General features: G+C 36.1%; 2 protein-coding genes across 4 annotated transcripts in view; one reads left to right on the top strand and one right to left on the bottom strand.

Annotated features, from left to right (window-relative positions):
- Positions 1-24,145, bottom strand: part of NUP62CL (nucleoporin 62 C-terminal like) — a 79,308-nt gene that overhangs the window by 37,569 nt on the left and 17,594 nt on the right. Inside the window, exon 1 of one of the 2 annotated variants that reach the window (XM_074359151.1) lies at positions 22,592-22,809. The exons of the other annotated variant lie outside the window; for it this stretch is intronic. The gene's annotated coding sequence lies outside the window, so the exon portion shown is untranslated. Of the gene's footprint in view, positions 1-22,591; positions 22,810-24,145 lie in introns of those variants that run through there. 2 annotated transcript variants of the gene reach the window in all.
- Positions 22,872-24,145, top strand: part of DNAAF6 (dynein axonemal assembly factor 6) — a 36,596-nt gene continuing 35,322 nt past the window's right edge. For both annotated transcript variants that reach the window (XM_074359153.1, XM_010946119.3), the window contains exon 1: positions 22,872-23,002. The gene's annotated coding sequence lies outside the window, so the exon portion shown is untranslated. The remainder of the gene's footprint in view (positions 23,003-24,145) is intronic.

Here is a 24,145-nt window from a genome sequence, read left to right as displayed (position 1 = left end):
TGAAGGTATACAGCAAATAAACATTTATATAAGGAAATCTGCTAAAACTCAGGAATACCAATGAAAGTCTGTGGCATATGAACCATAACCTACTCTCTTCCTTCCCTCCACCTCCTTGTTCACCTCGCGGGAAGCTCCACTCCAGGCAGGAGTAGTCAAGAAGACTGGACTCTCCCTCTTCTTCCAGATCCCAGCCAAAGAATATAGTATTTCATTGGGAGAGGCAAGCAGTCAGCATCTCTCATCACCTCCAACACACAGTTATAGGGTTGAAATTTCTGGTGAGTACAGCCAAGAGTTGAGGGGCTCCTTTCCTCCGGTCAGCCCCCACTCACAGGGCAGAGGCTGTACACCACGTGTAGCAGGCTGAGAATACTGGGGCCCCATCAATCACCCTGATTGTTTTGCCCCAGCTCACTTGTAAGGCTGAGGTTACATGCCTGAAGAGATAAGCAGGAAGATCAGCGGCAACTGACATTGCCCAGTGCCCAAAGCACTGGTTCAAAGATTTGCTCAGGGATAAAGGTAACCCATAAGAAAAGAGAGTTCCCAAGCTACGTCCAAAAGAACTGACTTTACTTGAAACAGAGTATGAGGAAGTTCAAGCCAAAGGACTCTCGAAAAAAATGGAGATTTTGATGGTAAGCAATTAAGAGGAACTAAGTGGCTTCATGAAAGCAACAGTTTAGGCTGCAGGCCAGCTAGCTAGTTACCAGAGATAACCAGGGAAAGAGAAGACTGAAAAGAGCCCTCCTGAGGATCAGAAGAGTTAAGTACTGATACAAGCTACACTGTGGATGAATCTTGGCAATATTATGCTAAATGATAGAAGCCAGACACAGAAGGCCATATCTTATATGGTTCCACTTATATGAAATGTCCAGAACTGGCAGGCAAATCCATATACAGAAAGTCTATTAGTGGTTGCTAGGAGCTGGGACAAGGAGGTAATGGGGAGTGACTGCTAATGGCTACAGGGTTTCTTCTGAGGTGATGACAATGTTCTGGAATTACACAGTGGTGATAGTTGTACACTCTGTGAATATGTTTTTTTTTTTTTAAAAAAAACCTCACTGAATTGTATACTTTATAGGGTGAATTTTAAGATATGTGAATTATACTTCAATTATGCTGTTATTTAAAAAACACATGATCATCTCAATAAAAGCAGAAAAAGCATCTGAGACAATCCAACACCTTTTCATGATAAAAACACCCAACAAATTAGAAAGAGAAGGGAACTTCCTCAATACGATAAAGTGCATTTATGAAAAACCAACAGCTTACACCATGCTTAATTATGAAGGACTGAATACTTTCCAACTGCCATCAAAAACAAAACAAGGATGTCTGCTCTTACCACTTCAATTCAACAATACATTGGAAGTTTTAGCCAGGACAATTAAGCAACAAAATGAATAAAGGACACCAGACTGAAGAGGAAGAAGTAAAATTATCTCTATTAAAACAGATGACATGATCACAAATACAGAAAATTCTAAGGAATCCATAAAAAAACTATTAGAACAATAAAAAAGTTCTGCAAAGTTGCAGGATACAAGATCAATATAAAAATAAATTGCAATTCTATATATTAGGAATGAACAATCCAAAAATGAAATTAAGAATATAATTCCATTTACGATTGTTAAAAATGAATACAATAGTTAAGAACAAACCTAATAAAAGAAGTGCAAGGCTTGTATCCAGAAAAATACAAAACATCATTGAAAGAAATTAAAGACTTCCTAAATAAATGGAAAGATCTCATGTTCATAGAACAGAAGATTTTATATTGTTAAGATGGTATGGTGGACAGAAAAAAATGGTCCCCAAAGATGGCCACATCCTAATAGCCAGAGGCTATGAATATATTACCTTACTTGACAAAAGAAACTTTACAGATGAGACTAAGGTTAAGTAACTTGATACAGGGAGATTATCCTGGATTATCCAGGTAAGCAAAATCTGAGGACATGAATCCTTAAAAGTAGAAATCCTTTCCAGGCTGTGATCAGAGGGAGATGGAGACCACAAAAAAAAAAAAAAAAGGTCAGAAAGATGGAAAGTTGTTGATACAAATGGCCATCTAACACTTGAAATCATACTCAGTGTCGTTAGTCATTAGGGAATTGCAAATCAAAACCACAATGAGATACTACTTCTTATCAACAAGGATGACTATAATCAAAAAGACAGATAATATCAAGTGTTGGTGAGGAGATGGAGAAACTGGAAACCTCATGCAATGCTGATGGGAATGTAAAATAGTATAATCTCTTTGGAAAACTGTAAGGCACTTCCCAAAAGTGTTAAACATAAAGTTACCATATAACCCTGCAATTCCACTCCTAGGCATAACAACAAAAGAAATGATAACATATCCATGCTAAAACATGTACATGAATGTTCACAGCAGCATTATTCATTGTAGACAAAAGATGGAAACAACCCAAATGAATATCAACTGATAAATGGATGAATAAAATGTGGTATATTAATACAATGGAATTTTTTGGCCATAAAAAGGAAAAGAAGTACTGATACATATTAAAACATAGATAAGCCTTTATGCAAAGTAAAAGAAGCTAATCACAAAAAAATCACATATTGTAGAATTCTATTTATATGAAATGTCCAGAACAGAGAAATCTACAGAGACAGAAAGCAGATTTGTGGCTGCTAGATTTGGGGTGAGGAGAGAATGAGTAGTGACTGCTAATGGGTATGGACTTTCTTTGGTGGGTGCTGAAAATGTTCTAAAATTGACTTTGGTAATGGCTGCACAACTCTGTGAATATACTAAAAACCAATTAATTGTACACTTTAAATGAGTAAATGATATGGTATGTGAATTACACAATAATAAATCTGTGAGAAAAAAATAAATAGAAGTCTGGAATAAAGTTTCAGATAACAGATTACCTGGCCTCTTGCTTTAAATTGCAAAATAAAAACTATAAAAGAAATAAAGCTAGAGAAATTAAGTACATAAAGACACAAATAAGATTAATTGGTTAACTGAAAAGTTTACTTTTTTATCCTCATGATAGATCACTATAGACGACACATAGTAGTAAGTGCTCAATAAATGTTTCTGAATTGAACCAACATTTTCCAGACTCCAATACATAATTATAGCTATTCTTTTTCCTTTTCAAATGGGAGAAGTGCTTAATAAGTAACTGCTTTTGAATCTACTGCTGCCTCCATCTACCTGTTGAACAATTCATGGCAATATATGATGTAAGACTCTGCTATCTAAAAACATCTAGGGTCACTGGGGGTGTAGGACATAGGGAGGAGATGCTGGGAAGGAATTGGGAACATTACCACATACCTCTATTTAAAATGTGTATTATGGAATATCCCTATATTTCATTTAAGAGAAGCACCACATGTATACTTTTAAAGAAATAACCAACTATAGCAAAGGTGTTTTAATATTTATAATTCAATACCTACCAGTGAGGCTAAATTTTTATCATGGGTTTAATGGTTACTTTAATTTCTTCATTCAAAATGGCCTATTCACGTTATCTGCCCATTTTCTCATTGGAGTATTGTCCCATCACTAATTTTTAATAAAAGTGCATATCAAGGCTGTGTAGCCAAATGTTGTAAATATTTCCCAACCCCAGTTTGACATTTCCTGCTTTTTATTTTGTTTTTATTTTTTATGTAGTCAAATCTTTCCATCATTTTCTCCCTTATGGTTTATGTCTCCATATTATGTTTCAAAAGTCCCTCTGAAACATATAAAAGGTATTCAACTTCAGTTTTAGGAGAAAATCACAAATTATAACTACATTGAGAACAATTTCATCTAACAGATGGGAAGAAATAAAAAACTAGCAACACACTCTGTTAAGGACACTGTGAAATAATGGGTAGCCTCTGAGATTTCTAACAGGAGTACAAATTGGTATAACCCCTACAGAAAACAAGTGGCCAATGTTTTTAAAATTACAAATGCATCCTGTCTTTTGAACCAGTTATGCTTCTTCTGGAAATGTATCTGCAAAGATGTATTTATACACCTGTAAAATGACATGTAAAATGATATCCATTGCACCACTGTATTAGCAAAAGAGGAAACAACCCAAATGCCCATTAGCAAGGAGCTAGATAAATAAATTATAGCACATCCAGACCATGGAATTCTATGATGCTATAAAAAATAGTGAGGAAACTCTCCATATACTGACTGATATGAAAGGAGCTACAAAATGTTTAAAATAAGGGTATAAAGTTTTAAGTTTAAAAGGCAAGATATAAAATAGTGTGTATACTACCATTTATATTTTTAAAAAGGTAGAGGGCTAAGAATATATATATATATATATATATATATATATTTGCTAGCAAATCCATGAAGAAGCTCTGGAAGGATACATACAATTATAGTGGTTAGCTGAATGGCAGGGGTAGGGGTAGGAGGGAGTAATACAGGGTGGATAGGGGAGAGTATACCTATTTATACTGTTTTATAGTCTTGTTTTCAAACCATTTGACTGACTATATTATATATTTTTAAATTATACTTAAATGGTCCTCTCCCCAACCCAAGGAATATTATGTACATATTTTCATATTCACCTGTGCTCTTTAAATGCTTATAGTTTTGTTTTCTATCTTTAATTCACCTAGTATTCCTTTCAGTTAATCTTTTTCAGCAAAACATAATCCCCTTCCCCCTAAATCACCCGGTTAGCCAGCTACTACAATTTATTTATTCACTACTCCATCCTCTTTCCTCAGGTTGGAAATGTCATCTTCATCAACCCAAGTCTGTTTCTGTACTTTAAAATTTTTCACTGATTTTTCTTTCTGTCCCTGTTCCACAAGAGAGTTTCAATTACTGAAGCACTAGGATTCATTTATTTTTATATTAAATATTTTAAACTTACAGTTAGAGAATAAACTTACAATATATTTTCATATATTTTCCTACAAATACTCAATCACTACTTTCCTTAAAAAACAAAAGCTAGTAGTCTCATTCATTCATCTCATTTAGAATTGTGTCAAGTCTCTCCTTCCTTTCCTTTCCCCAAAGATTTGTATTGTGATTTTACAAGAATTACATTAAATGTGTAGCTTAATTTGGAGAGAAATGATATTCTTACACTACTGAGTGTGTATATTCTTCATTTATTCACGTCTTTTTTTATATTCCTTAGTAAATTTTTGCGGTTATCTTCATATAGGTCATGCACATTTTTAAAGTTCATTCCTAGGCATTTCATACTTTTGGTTGAAATTGTTAATGGGAACTTTCTCCATTATATTTCACAATGACTGTTGTTTAAACATGGGAAAGCTATTGATTTTTGCATTATTTATTTTGTAACTGGCCATATTACCAAAACCTCTTCACTAGCGCTAATTAAATTTACACTTGATTTATGCCCGTATTTTAAAATCTTGTTCATCTGTCTCAGATACTGGCATAATTTCAGGGGCCTGACCTTAATTCACATACCGAGAGGTAACTAAGGAAGCAAATGCCATTTTATACGATTTGTTTTTAAGCTAAAGGAGTCTTACTATTAGATAAGGAAGGATTTAAAAGACAAAGTCTCATTTTCCTAATTATAGGACTACGACAGTGTTTTTCAACATGGCACTACTGACATTTGGGGCCAGATAATTCTTCAACAAAGAATGTGGAGGACTGTCCCATGTTGGGATATAAAAAGACAGGTATATTTGGTCTTTGTCCCCTTTCCTGGGGACAAATATCTTATAAACTCTTATAATATAAAACTCTTATAATATCCTAAGTGAAGGGAGTGATAGGTGCATCTTTTGTTATAATATTTAGACTTTGTCCCCAGTTCCAGAAATAGCTCCTAGAGCAATAAAAGTGAGAGGAGCCTCTTTTGTTATTTATAACAAGCCCCTTTAAACTATATCTGATTTATGTTAATGAGGTGAAATTTAGACAGTCCCTAAGGGCTTCCACAGGAACCAAATAAGTGATTAGAAGGTTGCAACTTTTAACCTCACCCTCTGACCTCTGGTGAGAGGAAAGGAGCTGGACACTGAGTTCAATTGCCAGATGCCAATGATTTAATCAGTCGTGCCTACAAAATGGAACCCCTACCAAAACCCTAAATGAAGGGGTTTGGAGAGCTTGTGGGCTGGTGAACACATGGAGGTGCTAGGAGGGTGATGTGCCTGGAGAGGAAATGAAAGATCTGAGCTGCTCCCCCATACTTTGCCCTATGCATCTCTTCTATTTGGCTGTTCCTAAATTGTATCATTTACAGTGAGCCAGAAATTCTAAGTCAAGTGTTTTCCAGTGTTCTGTGAGCTGTTCTAGCAAATACCAACCCAAGGAGGGAGGAGTCTTGGGAACACCCAGTTTACAGCTAGTTGGTCAGAAGTACAGGTGACAACCTAAGACTCGCAATTGATATCTGAAATGGGGGACACCCTTGATGAACTGAGCCCTTAACCTGTAGGGTCTGTGCTACGTACAGGTGGTGAGTATCATACTGAATTGTAGGACACCCAGTTGGTGTCTCAAGAGTTGGAGAATTGGATGGTGTGGGAAGAATCCCCACTTGTATGGTTTCAGAAGTACTGTGTCTCAAGACCAACAAAATTTTCCTTTATGTGCACTGCAAAGTATTTAGCAGCATCCCTGGACTCTACCTACTACATGCCAGTAACTCTTACTCAGTCTGGACAACCAAAAATGTCTCCAGACACTAACAAATATCCCCTGGGAGAGGGGGCAAAAATTGCCTCCAGTTGAGAACCACTGCAGTAGAGGAAGGGTTCAATATTGTAATTTTTCTCCACTTAGTGCTATAAGAATAACAAAATTAGCCTTAATTCCTTGATGTTTAAGAACATAAGAAAATGTCAACTATCTTAATAAATTATTAACTATAGAAAATAAGCAAGAATTTTTTTAACAGAATAGAGGAAGGTGGCCTTACACTGTAAGACAGTGGGGCCTGCTACAAAAACAAAATGGTGATACTAGGCCAAAAAAAGACAGATAAATAGAATAGAATAGAAAGTCCAGAAGTAGAACCAGGCATATACAATAATTTGGTGTGAGAGAAAGGCGGCATCTCAAATCAATAGGGGAGGAATGGCTATTCAATGAAATACAATACTCACTAATCATTTAGAAAAAAATAAGATTTGTAAAAACATAATGGAATTGTAAAAATGTTCAAGTAATCAATAGGAAGACAAGAAATTCCTAAAAATATAAATCATAAAAACACAAAAAGAATTAAGAATCCTGAGATGAAAGAGGTCTATACAAATAAGTCCAGAAAGAGAAATTCATAAGAGTGAGAGATTCAAGAACACAAAAATTAAAATCTTAACGATTTCCACTTTCCAGGAAAAAGGCATACATGTACTTTTCCCTATTCCTCCCACTAAATACAGCTAAAACCCCTGGACATCATGTATAAAACAAACATAAGAAAACCCTGAAGGTTGTAGAGAAGAAGGCAAACCAGCTAGGGATCCAGAAACCCAAGGAACATTGTGGTAGTGAGTTCCATAGGTTTTCTTTCTGCCTCATATTTCCCAGGCTTGGAGTTGAATAGGCTGGCAACCCAGAAATACCAATGGGTATACACCAAAAAACAAAACAAAACAAAACAAAACAAAACCAAAACCCAATAAAGAAAGCCTGCTCTCTAAAAAAAAGACAAGGAAAGGGCAGACCAGAGACAAAACTTTTAGACAATAACCATTCTACTATAACCAATACCACATAAAAAACTGTGGTCTCACTTCCCACCTCCCACCTATACCAGAGAGCAGCAAGTGAGGAGCCTAACTTCCACCATTGTGAGGCTGTAATGAGGAGTCCCAGCACCCTGGCTAAGATGGTATCAGAGATCTAGTAGGGAGCCAGGATTTTCATTCCCATCAGTAGTTAATGAATACTGTCCTCATGGTGTCAGTGAAAACCACATCAGGAGCAGGAACTCCCACTCCAACCAGCAGTAACTAAGAGAACTTGGCCTCGGGTAGCAATGGCAACCAAGTGGAGAAAATGAAGTTCTACTCCCACCTTACAGTAACAAGGCAACACCCTTCCTTCCCATGCCAGAGCAATGTCAGCTAAATGCCAGCTAAAGCAAAAATCTTGAATCTGATTCAGTCTCATAACATAATATAAAAATGTCCAGGTTTAAATTAAAAATCACTCATCCTACCAAGAACCCAGAAAGATCTCAAACTGAATGAAAAAAGACAATACCAAGATGACGGAAATATTAGAATTATCTGACAAATATTTTAAAGCATCCACAATAAAAATGCATCGGTAAGAATCATAAACACACCTGAAACACATGGAAAAATTAGCCCTAGCCAAAAAAAAAAAAAAAAGAAAAGAAAAGAAAGAAAAAAAGAAATTAAAACTTCTGCAAATAAATAGAAGATATAAAGAAGAACCAAGTGGAAATATGAGATAACCAGAAAACCAATAACCAAAATGCAAAGCTAAGTGAAAGGATTCAGCAGCAGAAAGGAGGGGATAGAGACAAGAATCAATGATGACAGAGTGCTAAAAAAAGAAAAAAAGAATCAATGATGACAGAGTGATAGAAATCCACAAGACACTTAATTAAACTTCTGAAAACTAAAGACAAAGAAGAAATATTGACAGCAGCAAGAGAAAAATGTCATCTGATCTATAGAGGAAGAATTATTTGAATAACAAACAGTTACACAAACTGAGGTCCACCCATACCACGGAATACTATGCAGCAATAAAACAAACAACTGACACACACAACAATCTGGATGATCTACAGAGAAGTACACTGAGTGAAAAAAGCCATTCCCAAAAGATTGTATACTGCATGATTCCATTTATGTAACATTTTTTAAATGACAAAATTACAATAGTGGAGAACAGATTAATGTTGCCAGGGTTATGTTAGATAGAGTGTGTGAGCAGAAGAGAAAGAAGTAGGTGTTGCTATGAAAGGGCAAAATGAGGAATCCTAGTGGAGAGAGAACTATTCTGTATCTTACTACCAACAACAACATCCTGGTTGTGATACTGTATTATAGTTATGCAAGATGTTACCACCAGGAGAAAATGGACAAAGTGTATGTGGGATCTCTGTATTTTTTCTCAAACTGCATGAGAATCTACAATTATGTCAAAATCAAAGGCTTAATTTAAAAAATTAAAATATTTTAATACTTACAAAACTCGAAGAAAAATAAGACAAAAACAAGCTGGGGAAAATACTTCTTACACAAATATTAAAGGGTTAATATTGCAACTTCATATAAATAAGAAAAAGATAAATACCATATTAGAAAACTGAGCAAAAGATACAAAAAGGGAATTCATTCACTTTCTCTCTCATTCACTCACACACACACAAACACAGATATAATCAATCAATAAACAGTTTGAAGTCAGCCTTACTAGTAATTTAGGAACTGTAAATGAACATGATTCTATGATACTATTTTCACTGTTAAACTACCAAAGCTTAAAAAACAAACAAAAGGGATAATATCCAACACATGTAACACTGTAGGGAAATGTATACTTTCATAAAAACAACAAACATAACTAACATTTATCAAGTACCTATTACATTGAGTACCTAGAACATGTCAGGCAAGGTTCTAAGCATTTTACTTATTTATATGAACTTATCTACCTAATCCTCACAACAACCCTGTGAGGTAAAGCACTGAGCACTCATTGATGAGCAAACCAAGCACTGAGAGGTTAGAATAACTAGTTGGAGGTCAGAGAACTGGTAAATAGCAGAGTCAAGACACAAACATATATTTCCTAGTTGTTGTTTTTTTGATAACAGAAATGTACTATTTGTAATATCAAAAATTCATTTATACACAATTAAAATAGCTCCCTAAGGTAGAGACCAAATATTCTAGCATCATTATTATTTCAATGCTCTACTTCATCTCTTCATGTCCTACAATGCTGTACTAACCAATCAAAATTGGTTTTATTATCACTACTACAAATTAAAAATAAGTTATTTCTCTGTTATCTATAATTAAAAAATATTTTACCTTTTTGGTTGTTTCCAAAAGCTCTGAAATCATTACTATGAATATGTAATTTAATACAATATTCCAGAAGGTAAATGTATACAATATCTCACTCAGTGTATTTCCCAAGTTCTAAAATATCTGAGGCATCTACAATAAAATCAAGATTATATGGCTTATAAACCAGTAATCTTTATTAACTGCATTTTGCTTTAGCTAGATCCTAAATGTCTTCTCTTAATGTTCAACATAGGTTAAATGTATTTTACTGAATCTTACTTATTTAGAAACTGTTAACCCAGGCATGTAAGATGTCTTTACTAGCCAAAATATTTTACCATTCCCTAACTATGCCATATAGCTCACTTATTATTGCGTTACTATTTTAATAGTCTCAAAAATTTTATACTACTCGGAAAATATTCTCTTTTTTATTGTACCTCCTGATAAATTTCATTTCGGAAGTTTTATTTTCAAAAAGGAAAACAGATCAACAGATTGTGAACAAAAACATACTTGCTAAACACAAGCATTAAACAGTTGAACAAAACATTTCAGTGTAACTCTATTATTACTAGAGGCCAATGTGTCTAGAATACTGGTTCTCAGAAGGTTGTAACTTTTCCCCAAACATTCCTTGGTTCTAAATCTAAAACTGCAAAACCAGAAGGGGCAGTTTGGATTTAATTTCTATCACATTCATTAATAACACTAACCTCCAACAAAAGAAGTTAAGTCACGTTCAGATGACTCAATCAAGTAAGAATTTCAAAACTGAACTTGAATTCTGTGCTTCCCCCTTAGAGAGCAGAGTTCAAACCTTACCAGTGGACTGTCCACCATGGTCGAAAGGAGCAATTGATTGTGTAGCAATTGTTCCACTAGATGCCCAAGGAGCAGGAGTGAGGGGTAATCCTGCAAATGCTATTGGTTGAGCTGTATTTCCCATCAAGACAGTACTGAAACTGGTGCACCAGTCTGAAGTACACATGCACCAATGAACGAGAACCCTGCTGCAGCTGTAGACTGAGTGACAGGTAGTAGCTGAGTCAAAAGCAGAAGGAGTAGATTTGTCACCTGGTGAGGTAAGGCACTGCTTGTACAGCATTAGTAAGGGTGCTGGCATCCAGCCCAAAGCCCCTATAATCACTGTAGGTTGTATGAAAGCAGTGTTGCCCAAGTTTAATTTTTTTGTATTTATTCTAAATAGAAAAAGGAAAAAAATCAATAGAACAGTATTCTGACACATAAATGGCAGCTGGATTACATAGCCCCTGTCAAATTAAGTTTTAAATGTAAATAGTTTGTAAGATTTTATTCTATAGGTTATATCATCTCAATACAGAAGGAAAGATAACCAGATATTAATATAGGAATGTATGTACAGAGCTCCCTTATTTGCTCATCCACAGATAAAGGTTTCCTAATTTGGTCTACTTTAAGGGGAAAAAAGTTTTAAATGTTTTAATGGGGAAAGGGTAGTTTAGAAAATTTTATTTTCAGGATAGACAACAGAATTTACACTTCTATCAGTCTGGTAGACTTTATTAAAAATGTAAGTTTTTGTTTTTCTACACTGACTCACAAAGTCACACAAGAGGCATCTCTTTAATTTCTAGAAAATTTTAAATGTATTTCATGACCCATGAAAAAAGTGCTTCAACATTTAAATTGCCTGTCCTAAGAAAGGTTATTTAACACTCAATTACAAGTTATTAAATAACTAACAGGATAGGGAAGAATTCCAGAGGGAATACTCCAGCTTTCATTAGGCTATCAGGTGTTACTGAAAGAAATAGCTGGATCCAACTGAATTTATACAGAAAGGCATTAAAAAATGCTCCCTTTAAAAATTCTGAGATGCAGGAGGGAAGAATGTATATCCAAGGTCATTACAATGATCAATAGACAGATCTCTCTAGAGAGAGACACTTAATCAGCAAGCAGCCTAATTTCAAGATGATATATGTTCAAAACCCAGTGAGTACTCTTCCTGTGGCTCACATAAAATGAAGGGAGACCACAGATCAGAATTCAATGTGCCTTGTGTCTCAAATAAGAAATGGCTTCAATTTATAAGTCTATCTTGGGAATGAGTGGCATAATTCCCTGATAATTGACTTAGAAATACCATACCACCCCTTTACCCTTTCCATACTCTGAATGGAAAGCTTGTCTTTGAAAGATGATTGCCTTTGTAATCACTGAAAGAATCTAACGGTACTGCTCTTACCCTCAGGAAAATCCAGTTCCTACTGGGGTAGGAGTTGATGCAACTGGTGCTCCAAAGCTGAATCCTGTATTCTGTGTAACTGGAGTTGTGTTACTAAATGAGAACAGGTCGGTAGAAGATGCACATCTAACTGGTTGAGATGGAGTCCTCAAATTAAACCCCTTTGTACCAGGTAGAGAGAAAGTAAACCCTGGAGCTGAAGTGGCTGTCTTTGCACAGCCAAAAGAAAATCAACCGGTAGGGATACCAGTTCCTCCAAAAATAAACCCACTCCTGACTCCAAACCCTCCATGGGGTTAAGAGAGGAATGGAAGGAGAAAAGTTTTAGAAATCTCAACAAGACCTACAAATCAAGATGGCAGGTGGAAGCCACACTGGAATCTCTTATACTCCAAACTCCAAGAAATAACAGTTAAAAGGGACTTACTTAATAAAAACATTAAAAAATACAAAGCAGAGTGTTTGAAGAAAGAAGACATTTTTTTTTAAGGTGCCAGACAGGGAATTCCTATCTATGAGCAAAAGCTAACACTGTAGAGACCAAGGGGGAAACCTGAATGACATATGTGCCCTAAAAGCTGGAAATATGCTAGGTTGTGGGTAAATCTGAGGCCACAGGGTCATAGGTTCCTCAATCAGCAGAGACCTAGTGAAGCGTAAATCTGGGAAACCTCTACAGGAGAATGGAAAAGGCAATGGAGACATGCAGAAACCTCAAGCTGGTAGAGAAAATATGCATGTGGCTCAAATTCAATTTACCTTTGTGCGGAAACTTCAAACTAAGATGCTAACATAAAAACTGGTTAGGAGCTGATGAAACTTTCAGGGCCCAGGAAGGTTGTCCATGGCATTACTCAACATGTGATCCAAAAAAGCCCCCAGAAATTAACTCAAAGACAAGAATTATAAAACATCTAAGTAAGCAGTCTACAAACCTGAAAATTAAGACAATTCTCATCTAAGGAATTAAGAGATAATTGAGCAATATGAATGGTACATTAAAATGTTTAATATGTCCAAATAGCTCAAGAAAGAAATAACATTCACAAAACAAATAAGTGAATGTGAAAAAGAACCAAGAAGAAATCCAAGAAGTGGATATAGTATTAGAAACAAAAAGGCTCAAGAGATAGATTTAAATAGTAGACTAGACATAGTTGAAGAGGAAAAAAAAAATCATTGAACAGGAAGAGAGAATAGAAGAAATCTGCCAGAACACAGGACAGATAAAGTGATGGAAAAGAAGAGAGAAATTAAGAGATAAGGAGAAAACAAAAGAGAAGTTTCAATATATATCCAGAAGGAAAGTCAGAAGGAAAAAACAGAATGGCAGAAGCATTATTCAGAGTTAATAAACGAGTTTGCTAGAACTGAAGAAAAATGAGTCCTCATATTTAAAGTCACCAAGTGCAAGCAGGCAACCCCTCCCACTACCATATACACACACCCTTTATATTGAAACCCTAGAATATTAAGGACAGAGAAAAAAATATGAAGGTTATCAGAGAGGGAAAAAAACTACCTAATAAGGAGTAACAACCAAGTTGACAGCAGGTTCTTCATTAGCAACAAACAGTAAATGTTAGAAGAAGATGGGATAATATCTTTAAATATCCCTTAAAGTGTTAAGGGAAAATCATTGTTAAATCATAATTCTAACCCACCCAGTCAAGATTTATAAAATGGGATGTGACTAACAATCAGTTTTTATATAATAGCTCTGAAAGGCAATTCTAAGAAATTGGTTTCAAAAATATTTCATCAAAGTTAAGAGCCCCACTATTTTATCCACCAGTAAAAATGAAAAAAAAAAGAGAGAAAAAACACCAACCTATCATGATTCCTTCTTATTGCTTAAATTTTTTATACTTTTAGAAAGAGCTCCTTTCAATGTAGACATAGATTTTAATGAAACATGCATACATTAAGAAAAAATATCTGGAATCCAATTTTCTTTTTTTTTTATTTTTTAGCATGGTTTTAGATTTCTAGAATTGAGAAGCTAGTTCAGAGTTTCATATACTTCCCCCTCATAATTTTCTCTATTATTAACATCATGCATTATTAGTATGGTATATTTGTAACAATTAACGAACCAATATCAATATATTATTATTAACTGAAGTCCATTGTTTACATTGATTCACTCTGTGCTGTACAGTTTTATGGGTTTTGACAAATACATGTCATGTATCCATCATTACACTATCCTACAGAATGGTTTCACTGCCCTAAAAACCCTGTGTGACTATTTATCCTGCCTCCCTTCCCTTGAACCCCTGGCAATCCTTGATAACTTTTTTTGTATATATATTTTTATTGAAGTATAGTCAGTCCACAATGTTATGTCAATTTCTGGTCTACAGCATAATGCTTCAGTCATACATGAACATATATATATTTGTTTTCATATTCTTTTTCACCATAAGTTACTACAAGATATTGAATATAGTTCCCTGTGCTACACAGTATGAACTTACTGTTTATCTATTCTATATATATATTAGTTAGTATCTGCAAATCTTGAACTCCCAATTTATCCCTTCCCACCCCAGAATCCAATTTTCAACTCAAATTTCTTGAAGACTTCTCTGCCACCAGAAGCACTGTTGCTGCAGCAATTCTTAAAAGAACTCATAAAAGACCTAAAAGCCATTTATGCTATGCTTTCAAGTCAGCTTTGCAAATATGTAGACTAGCCAGCTTTTGTCTCCCACTTCAGCATAGTCAATAACTAAACCTGGTTAACTATCTCCTCCATTGGCTCCCCACAACCATTGGTTTCTAGGAGTAAGGTGATCCCCTACTGTCTCTAGGATCTTCACCCAGGCCACTCATGCGGGTTTTGATTCTAGACATTTTGATATTACATATGCATATGGAAACAACTATGATGTCACAACTGCCACCTAGACCAAAAGGTTTGTAAAATAACATCAACTGTTAAAGACTCATTTCAATTTCAGAGATGTTAAAATTTAAAAACTGTAGCTCTTAAAATTGATGAAATACAGTATTTTGAGTCGTGTTAGTGTCATGGTTATAACTGAACACCTTCCCAAGAGTAACTCTGAAGGAAAATATTTATCTAAATGTGTTAATTATGACATGCTTATTTTTAAGCCATGTACACATTTTAAAATTTTCAAAATGTGAGTTCCAAATGGTGATTTCAATGGTGTAATAACTAGTCCTGGAAGGCAGAGAAAAAGATGCATTCTGGGCAGAATAAGAGCCCTTGTTGTATGTAATCTTATGTTCTAAAGGGTACCACTCTCCTGAGGTTATGAATGTTATGTTATTATAAACTATAATAATTTAAATTATCATATATGTTATATAATAATACATGATAATATTACAAATGTTGACAGAAAAATTATTGCTGTCAAACCATGGTTCTGATATGGTCATAGATATTGACACTTTCAGAATTAGGTCATGTTATCAATGCCATATTACAGGCCAAAGGAAAATCTTCCAGTAGCCATCAAAAGGTGGAATTATTTTACTGTGTCCTTGCATGTGTGGACTTTCTATTCTTTTGGAAGTAATTTAAGAATCTCCCTATTATAAGAATCTCCTATTAAATGTAGCATGTACATTTAAATTTTTTTCTACCTTAGAAATTTGAGAAATAAAACAAATGAATTTTTGTCATTATGAATTTGGAATTAAAGATTCTTTCCCTTCCATTTCATTTAGATCTTATATCTGTCATATCCTTCACTTAAAAAATTTAAATCTATTTTTCTTAACCAGTTTCTGACAAAGGTGTTTTTAAAAGTCTCCCATTATTATTAGAGATTGTCAATTTCTTCTTATACTCCCATTGCTTTTTGCTTTATATATTTCAAGACTATTTTGTTAGGGGCATAGATTCATGGTTGATACTCTCTTGGTAGATTTCCTTTCCTTCACCAGTGTGAGATGACTATTTATTACTAAATTGCCTTAAATCATATTTTTCTGATATTAATGTTGCCTCAGCATTTTTCTTTTAGTTAGTATTTACCTAGTATATCTTTTTCTACCTGTTTGTTTTCAACCTTTCTGAGTCATTCTCAGTGTGGTTTTTGTAAAGCTGAAAATCTTTAAATACAGTCTAAGAATCTCTTAATGAAGGAGTGCATTTACATTTATTTTGACTACTGATACAACTGGACTCATTTCTTCCATCTTATTTTGTCTTTTCTATTTGCCATGTTGTATTATGTTTTATCTTCTCCTGCGTAAGTGGATTGACGGGATTTTCTTTATTCTTCTATTTTTCTCACAGTTGGAAGTTACATATTCTATTCATTATTGTGAGTTTCTCTTGAATACTTTAACATAGTTAAGTACATGTTCTTCTAACGAAGAAGATACTGAAGTTCTAATACTGAAGTTAATCAGTATTCCTTATTCTTTTGAACAAACAGGACCTTAGCACATTTCAGCTTCTCTATGCATATAACTGCTTTAATAAAAAATGGAAAACAAGTCTGTACTCCTCTATGTGGCTAGTAGGAATATCTCTGTCATTGTTGAGTCCCTCTAGCCAACCTCTGTTTCTCAACATCTATTTCTCTTCAAAGTGCTCTCTCCTTATCCACACTGCCTGACTATAAAGCAGTCTAAAGTAGACAAAACTACAGCCTTTTATATTGAGCCCAGCTTATAGTTCCATCCTGGATGCCTTAATGCAAGCACACATGTTCAAAGAAAGAAATACCGATGGTAAAAGGGCTTCTGCAGAAAGCTCACTAGGCCCAAAGAAATCATCAGAGCTCACTGAAAAGGCTCCTGGAAATGGGCAGATAGTCCCTGCCTGGTACTCCAATCTAGATGAGGCTTACTGAATTAACTAAACAACTGAATAGGAAGAAAACAACACAATGAGTGCTGACACTTAACCAGACTGTGCTAGTCACTTAAATGCACTGGAATCTCAGTTTCCTCACCTCTAAAATCCTGGCAGTTCCACTAAGTGAGTAACCAAAATGCATCCTTAAAAATAAGTTTACAAAGGGCGCTCCACATATATTACCTTGTCTAATTTGATTTAATGTAAAGTGCTATATGAAAGCTTTCCAAAACATAATGCTGGGGTCCTCCTCACTGTCAGCGAAGGATCAGTAAATCAGGGTTATTTATGGAGCACTCTCTTAGCTGCCTCAGAGAGTGAACATACCTTGCATCTCAAATTACAATTCAAAAAAAATTACTACACATCGATCTCATTTATCAGCATGCAAATTATCTTCTCGGTGTACTACCAATCTCGTTTATCGATCCTAGGAGTGTTGTGTGTAGTGGGAAATCTGAAATCAAACTCACTGAATAAACTCCTTGTTTCACGAAGAAAGCCTTCCAGAAATGGAACAAAATAATAAAGTAGAAAAATCTAAGCCTCAAAGTATAATAGGGTCCTTCTTTGCACTGACAGTTATTGATGCCAACTCTGGAAGTAGAAACTGAGTTACTAATGTTTTATCCTAAATGTCTGAGTTCCCAGAGAGAAAGAGATATGGAGAGGGGAAATAAACAAAGCAATTTTTAAGGAAAAAGGAAGGGATCAAACCTCTAATGGTGATCATTTTATTTTATGTCAAAATAAAATATAGGGCTACTGAAAACGGTTCTTTAGTTTTGAGTTCATATTAAACATCTTAAGCAATGTAACTCAGTGATTATCTTTCACATTAAGTGCTTTTCTCCCCCTTCATACAATAACTTGTCAAAGCCATAAGGTCAGAATCTTATTTTAAGGGCTAGAAAGGTGTTTTTTTTTTTTAATCCCAAAACTAAGACCAACTTTCCAAACATTAAAAGGCTGACACTGCAAAAGACCATAAATTGCCATGAAACAGGCCTCATTCTCAGTGAGTGCCTTTAGCAGTTACAAAATTGGAAAAGAAAAGACCAGGGGTGGGATCAAAGGGGAGGGTGGGCAGAGGGACTCAAGAGAGGGAAAATCTTGGAGGAGCTGAAGACTCAAGAGAAAGGCAGGGTGTCTGTGTGTGTGTGGGGGGGGGGGACTCAAGAGAAGGCAAGAGTGGAGGGCAGAGAAACCAAAAGAGAAGGCTTGGCTAAGTGGAAAAGAGGCAGAGGGACTCAAAAAGGCAGAGCAAGGGGTGGGGGCAGCGGTGGAGGAACAGGCTTAGGGAAGGGAGAGGAGAAAGAGTACAGAGTAAATCACTGGAGAGAACTAGTCTAAGAAATGAAGGAGGAATGGCATTGAAATGCAAAACACAGCCTCAAAAGCCCCAAACTTTTAGAAGAACCCTCCCCCAGTTTTTTGTTTGAAAAAACAAAAAACTGGAGACTTTTGAAGTACAGTATTCATAAAAATCTTATACAGTGAAGTAATAGTAGTCATTTAAAGATTTCAAAAATATATCATTTTAGAGGGAAAAATAAAATCTGGCTAATATAACTTAATTTGAGTTTATTATTTTTTTTAATAAATCTCACTTTTCTCAGGGCTTTACTCCACAAAAACAAGTCATCAAGTATACATCTTTGAAAAAATAAGCGTAATTCTTATGTTTGTAATTTTTATTGCGGTAAAATATGCATAATGTAAAATTTACCATTTTAACCATTTTTAAGTGTATTATTCGGTGGCATTAAGTACATTCACAATATTGTTCAACCATCACCAATATCTATGTACGAAACTTTTTCATCACCACAAACAGAAACTCTATACCCCCTGAACAATAACTCCCCATTGCCCACTCCCCCAGCCCCTGGTACCCTCTATTTTACTTTCTCTCTCTATGAACTTGTCTGTTTTAGGTATTTCTTTTAGTGGAATCACACAGTATTTGTATGATTTATATGAATATTTGTATACTTGAAACAACCTAAATGTCCAGCAACAATAGGGGAATGGAGAGATTTTTAAGTGGCATAGTTATATGAGGGCTACTTTACAGCAATAAAAATAACTAACTTTATCTACATTTATCAATACAGATAAATCTCAAAAACGCTGTTAACCCCCAAAAAAGTTACAGAAAAGTAAGTACCATAAACCATTTATGTAAATATTAAAAGACATACAAAACAATACATTACAAATCACTTATGGCCATCTACATTTGAGTGCACTTAAACACACAGGAAAAATCCATCACAACTTCGGAAGAACAATGATCTCTGGCATGGGAAGGAAATGAGACTGGGAAGGGGTGCAAGAAAGTAGTGTTTTAGTTTTGTGTTTAGTTTTAATGTAATGTTTTAGTTCTTCAGAAATAATATCTAATGAAAATATGGCAAAAGGTTAACAAGTGTTAAATCTTTGGTGAGTACATGGACGATGGTGTACAATGGTCTCTGTACTTTTCTGTTTGAAATGCTTTATAACATTAAAAAGAGGGGTTACTTAATGTCTTAGAGTGACAAAAAATAAGACAATCTGTGTGCTTTGAAAAGGGGGATGTGCTAATATAGGCCAATTATAACTTTTATTCTCCCAGTCAGCTTAATTGCTTCCCTTATAAAAAAATTTAAATTACAAATGAATATATACTCATATAATCTTTGGAAAAGATATTCTATAAAGAAAGCTAATCAGCATGAGTGTTATTATGGCACTTGAATCTGCTTGAATCTGCTATGATTCATACATTTTTTAAAGTAAATCCTTTTGAAAATGTCCATATTTATTAGTTAAAAATACATTCAACCTAACTCATATGTATAAATGGATACCATGGTTGATCACTGCTACTCCAGCACAAAGAAACCTAGATGGGCAAATTCATTCATCCAATGGGAACAAAAACTCACAGCTCAGGTCCAGATCTTTGACCTTCCTGTTAGGATTCCTTTTGACTGCATGAAACATAAAAGTTATATAAATGATTTTAAATAGCCAAGACTCTACAGTGTTATTGATAACATGGAATAACTGGAAATAAATCTTCTGTTGTTGGTTTAGTTAGGCTGAGTAAATTATGGCCATCTCACTTTATGGAATATTAGGCTGCTATTAATAATGAAAAACATAAGAACTATCAACAGCATAGAAAAATGCCCAGAATAATATTAAATAAAAAGAATTAAAATGTATAAACAGGGATTAAGATTATGTAATAATAACGGTACCTATAGATAAAATAGGAATGAAACAGAAATATCAGTTATATTTTGATAGCAGAATTAAGAGAAAATTTTCATCTTTAATTTCTTTCAATGCTGGTTTAATAAATTATTTAAATAGTGTTTTAAAATAATTTATATATTATAAAAGAATTAGCTAAACTATATCCGTTTTTCACAGCTATAACCCACAGAAACTTTCGGTTGTTTTTTATCTTTTAGTTTCATCACTTTAAAATCAAACTAGCAGTCAAAAGCAAGAAATTCTGTTGTCTCTGTTTCTGACATACGCAAGTCAGGGAAGCTCTTTTTCCTGTTTCAAAATCTGCCTCTAGATCTGACCTGCTATCAAGGCAGAATGGATGAGAATATTAGACTTAATCAAGTGAGCATCTCAGAGATCCACTCACTGACACCACCCTGGGCAGGTCACTGAACCTCTCTAATCTTTGTGTTCCTCAACCCCTAAGTTTCTGTATTAACAAAATTCTCCATAGGAATCAAATGCTTGAAGATTCATCTCAGATCCAGGACCTATGCCTCCAACCCTGGAAAAAACAGCACTTAGCATTGGATTCAACCCTGCCAGGAGCAGGCCAAATCTCGAAGAAGAAATTATATCCCTAAACATAAATAGTGTGTTTCTCAAGAAGAAAACTATTATTTATTAAGTATCTGTGCATCTAGCACTGTACCAAGCACTTCATATATGTTATATGAATCACCTTCCAGGGCCCCACCACAGACCCACAGAACCAGTACCTGGAGTGCAAGGAAATCTGCATTTGTAACAAACATCCTAAGTGATTCTTTTTTTTTTAGCTATTATCCTCAATATAAAATGTTTTATTATAATTTTTAACATTTTTTATTGATTTATAATCATTTTACAATGTTGTGTCAAATCTAAGTGATTCTTAAATACACACAAGTTTGAAAACCAAAGGTCTAAGGCCAGTGTTTTTCAAATTGTGAATGACAATTCATTAGTGGGTTATGACCTACATTTTTAAAAATATAAAGGAAAGTATCAGAGTAAATTGCACGTAGTTAAGTATTGTTTCTGCGAAATGGCTGCTAGTTATATATTGTGGATGTGTACTGGGTCACAATACAAAATTTATTCCTTACAGTGAGTCACAGCCAAAAGGTCCGAAAAGCACTACGTAGGCATTATGGATTTAGAATAATGCACCTTACTGAGGCAGAATAGAAAGAAAAAAAGCAAGCAAGAAGAAACAGAACAGCATACATAAGTTAAGCTCCACAAGTATGTAGAGAAATAACATATTTTAAGACCCTTAAACTCTGATCATCTACAGTAATAAGGGGAATTATGGTATAGGTAATTTGGCCAAAAAGCCAAAACTTTAGCCAATATCGTAAATATTCTACCTTCAATTTTGTTTACTGCGGTAACAAGTAGAATGAACAAATAACTCAAGCTTCACTAGCCCCTTCGCCAGAGAGCAGAAAGAAGGAAAGCAATTTAGTTAATTCATAACCGAACTCCAAGCCCAGTACAACCAAAAGTAACCATCCGTTAAGCAATCCTATCTCTCTTTGCTTACAACACTCAATATATGCAGTAATCCACTATCGAACACAGCTAACCAGTTCCGAACAATCGAAATATTTATTAAGCCATCTCTTTCTCTTCCTCTTTGTTTAAAACCAAATCACGGAATTCCTGGGAAACTAGGGTCACAACTGTACCTCTAGGAGAAGTGCAAACACTCCGATTGTCAAGCAGCTGTAAACCAGCGGCGCGCCTGCGTTTCTCCACTCCAAGAAGGGAAAAGCCGGGCACCAGCTCCCGCGGCGTTCCCGGGAGCGGGAGCCAAGCGTAGCTCTGGCACGCCGCTCATCCGAGCCGCGTGGCAGCCAAAGGGGTACTCCCCTGGAACTCCAGACCCAAAAGGCTTGCCCGCAGCAAAGGAAAAAAAGGGCGATCCCACCCTAAACACACACACAACATACACAAACGCCGAGCCCAGACGTAACCACTACACGTGTTTCTGTCTGCGCGGAAAGGGGGCGTGCGGAGCGAGCAGAGAACCGCAGCAAATTCTCCCGAGCCCCAGGTCCCTGAGCCAACCCTTCCTCCCCCGCTGCTCCGGAACTGCGAGATAAGTTGTCCTATCTGGAATTGGACGTGCGAGGGGTTAGGGGGGGAGTAACGATGAGGGAGCCGGCTGATGCCCAGGACAAACAAAAACGCCGCAAACTTACCTTGGTGGCAGCGCCGCCGCTCGCTGTCAGACCTCGAAATAAATCGGCCGGTCGCTGAGACTGCGGAGCAGCCAGAGAGGTTGGCAGGGGCCAATTTGGCCTGGAAAGAAATCGGCCTCCACAGTGGGCGCGTCCGCGATGGAGAGTCGCTAACTGAGACCGAGGCTTAAATGGAGTCGACCTAGTTAACTGGAAAGGGCAGCCATTTACCCCGACTGGCGCGCGCTCGGATTGGTTGATTCTCTCCAGTTTCAAAGAAAACTCTTCTATGGTTGGCCAGGAAAGTCAAGCGGGAACCCGGCGGTGGGGGCTGGGGGAGTTAGGAAACAAAGTTGTTACCCGGGCAACACGGGACGCAGAGCTCTCCACCGTATTTTCGGAGCCTAGAGAGCGACCCAAAAACTGACCCAGGTGAGGAAACCCGAACCTTAGGAGGGGGAAAGAGGGATCCTCAGATGCCGTGACTATCAGAGAAACTACAGAGAACTCTAGATACTTAGGACTCTGAGAGATACCCCCCAAAAAAGCCGCAAGTTGGCGATAGAACAGACTCGTGCCCTAATCACCCTGCGCTAGACGCTAGAAGCTGGATTCAGCTTTAACCAGACTCAGTCTTCAGGATGTGAGAGAGCAGTTTTACCAGACAAGGGATGGATGCGGATCGAATGTCAGAAGGCCCAAAACGAACGTGTAGAGCCTCCCCAAAGTCTTTCTGTAGACACACACATGCTTATGGTTCTAAAGTTAATTGGAGAGTGAAAACTATGCTTCCTTATAGGTAGATCTGGGTGCTCCAAGTTGGAGGAGACACTATACCTTCTGTTTTACATGTACAGGCCTGGTTTATCTTGGACCACCCTGATTTCGGTGGGATTTTTTTTAGGGGGTATAACGCTGTTCCGAGTGAAAAAATTGGCCCGTGCTACGTAGCCAATGGTCTGTGTGTGACAATATGAACGCTGTGGCCTGAACGTTCCGACGGACGTTGGTCAGATCCATTAAGCAGTGAGAAGCAGTTAGGCCGCACTTGGGGGGCTGTAGCGTGGTGTGCGTGGATTTCTTGTACCTACCAGACATGCTACTCACCAAGGGCTGATTGGGAGAGTAAGTATTATATGTCGTTGGAGGGTACCTGTCAAAAGGTAAGGGACTGTGTGAAAAACTGAAATCTAAGTGAGGAGAGAGAACAAAGTTTGACCAGAGAGGTAGGGATCATTTCTCCTAAGAGCTTCCTATTGTGACAAGGATTCAGAACAGAGACTATTTGCAGAAGAAATGAAGAAAAGAGACCTGTTGACTTGAGAAAATTTCAAAGAACTGAAGGAAAATGTACTGTCTCAACTCCTTTTTAGATAGAGGTGGAGTGTGAGAATGAGACAGAAACAAAAGAATTATTGACAAGTGTATTAAGTTTGGCTAAAATAAAGAATAGTGGACAGAGGAAATATTAAATAAGGAGGCTCATTTCTTGATCTTTAGGTTTATGAAATATTTCTGGTAGTTTGAAAAATCATCTTCCACTAAATATATTTGAAATTTGTAACAAAAATCTGT

Source organism: Camelus bactrianus, chromosome X (assembly GCF_048773025.1).
Source record: "Camelus bactrianus isolate YW-2024 breed Bactrian camel chromosome X, ASM4877302v1, whole genome shotgun sequence".
NCBI lineage: Eukaryota > Metazoa > Chordata > Mammalia > Artiodactyla > Camelidae > Camelus > Camelus bactrianus.
The sequence above is the reverse complement of the archived record's forward strand: the minus strand, read 5'-3'. Positions and strand labels throughout refer to the sequence as shown.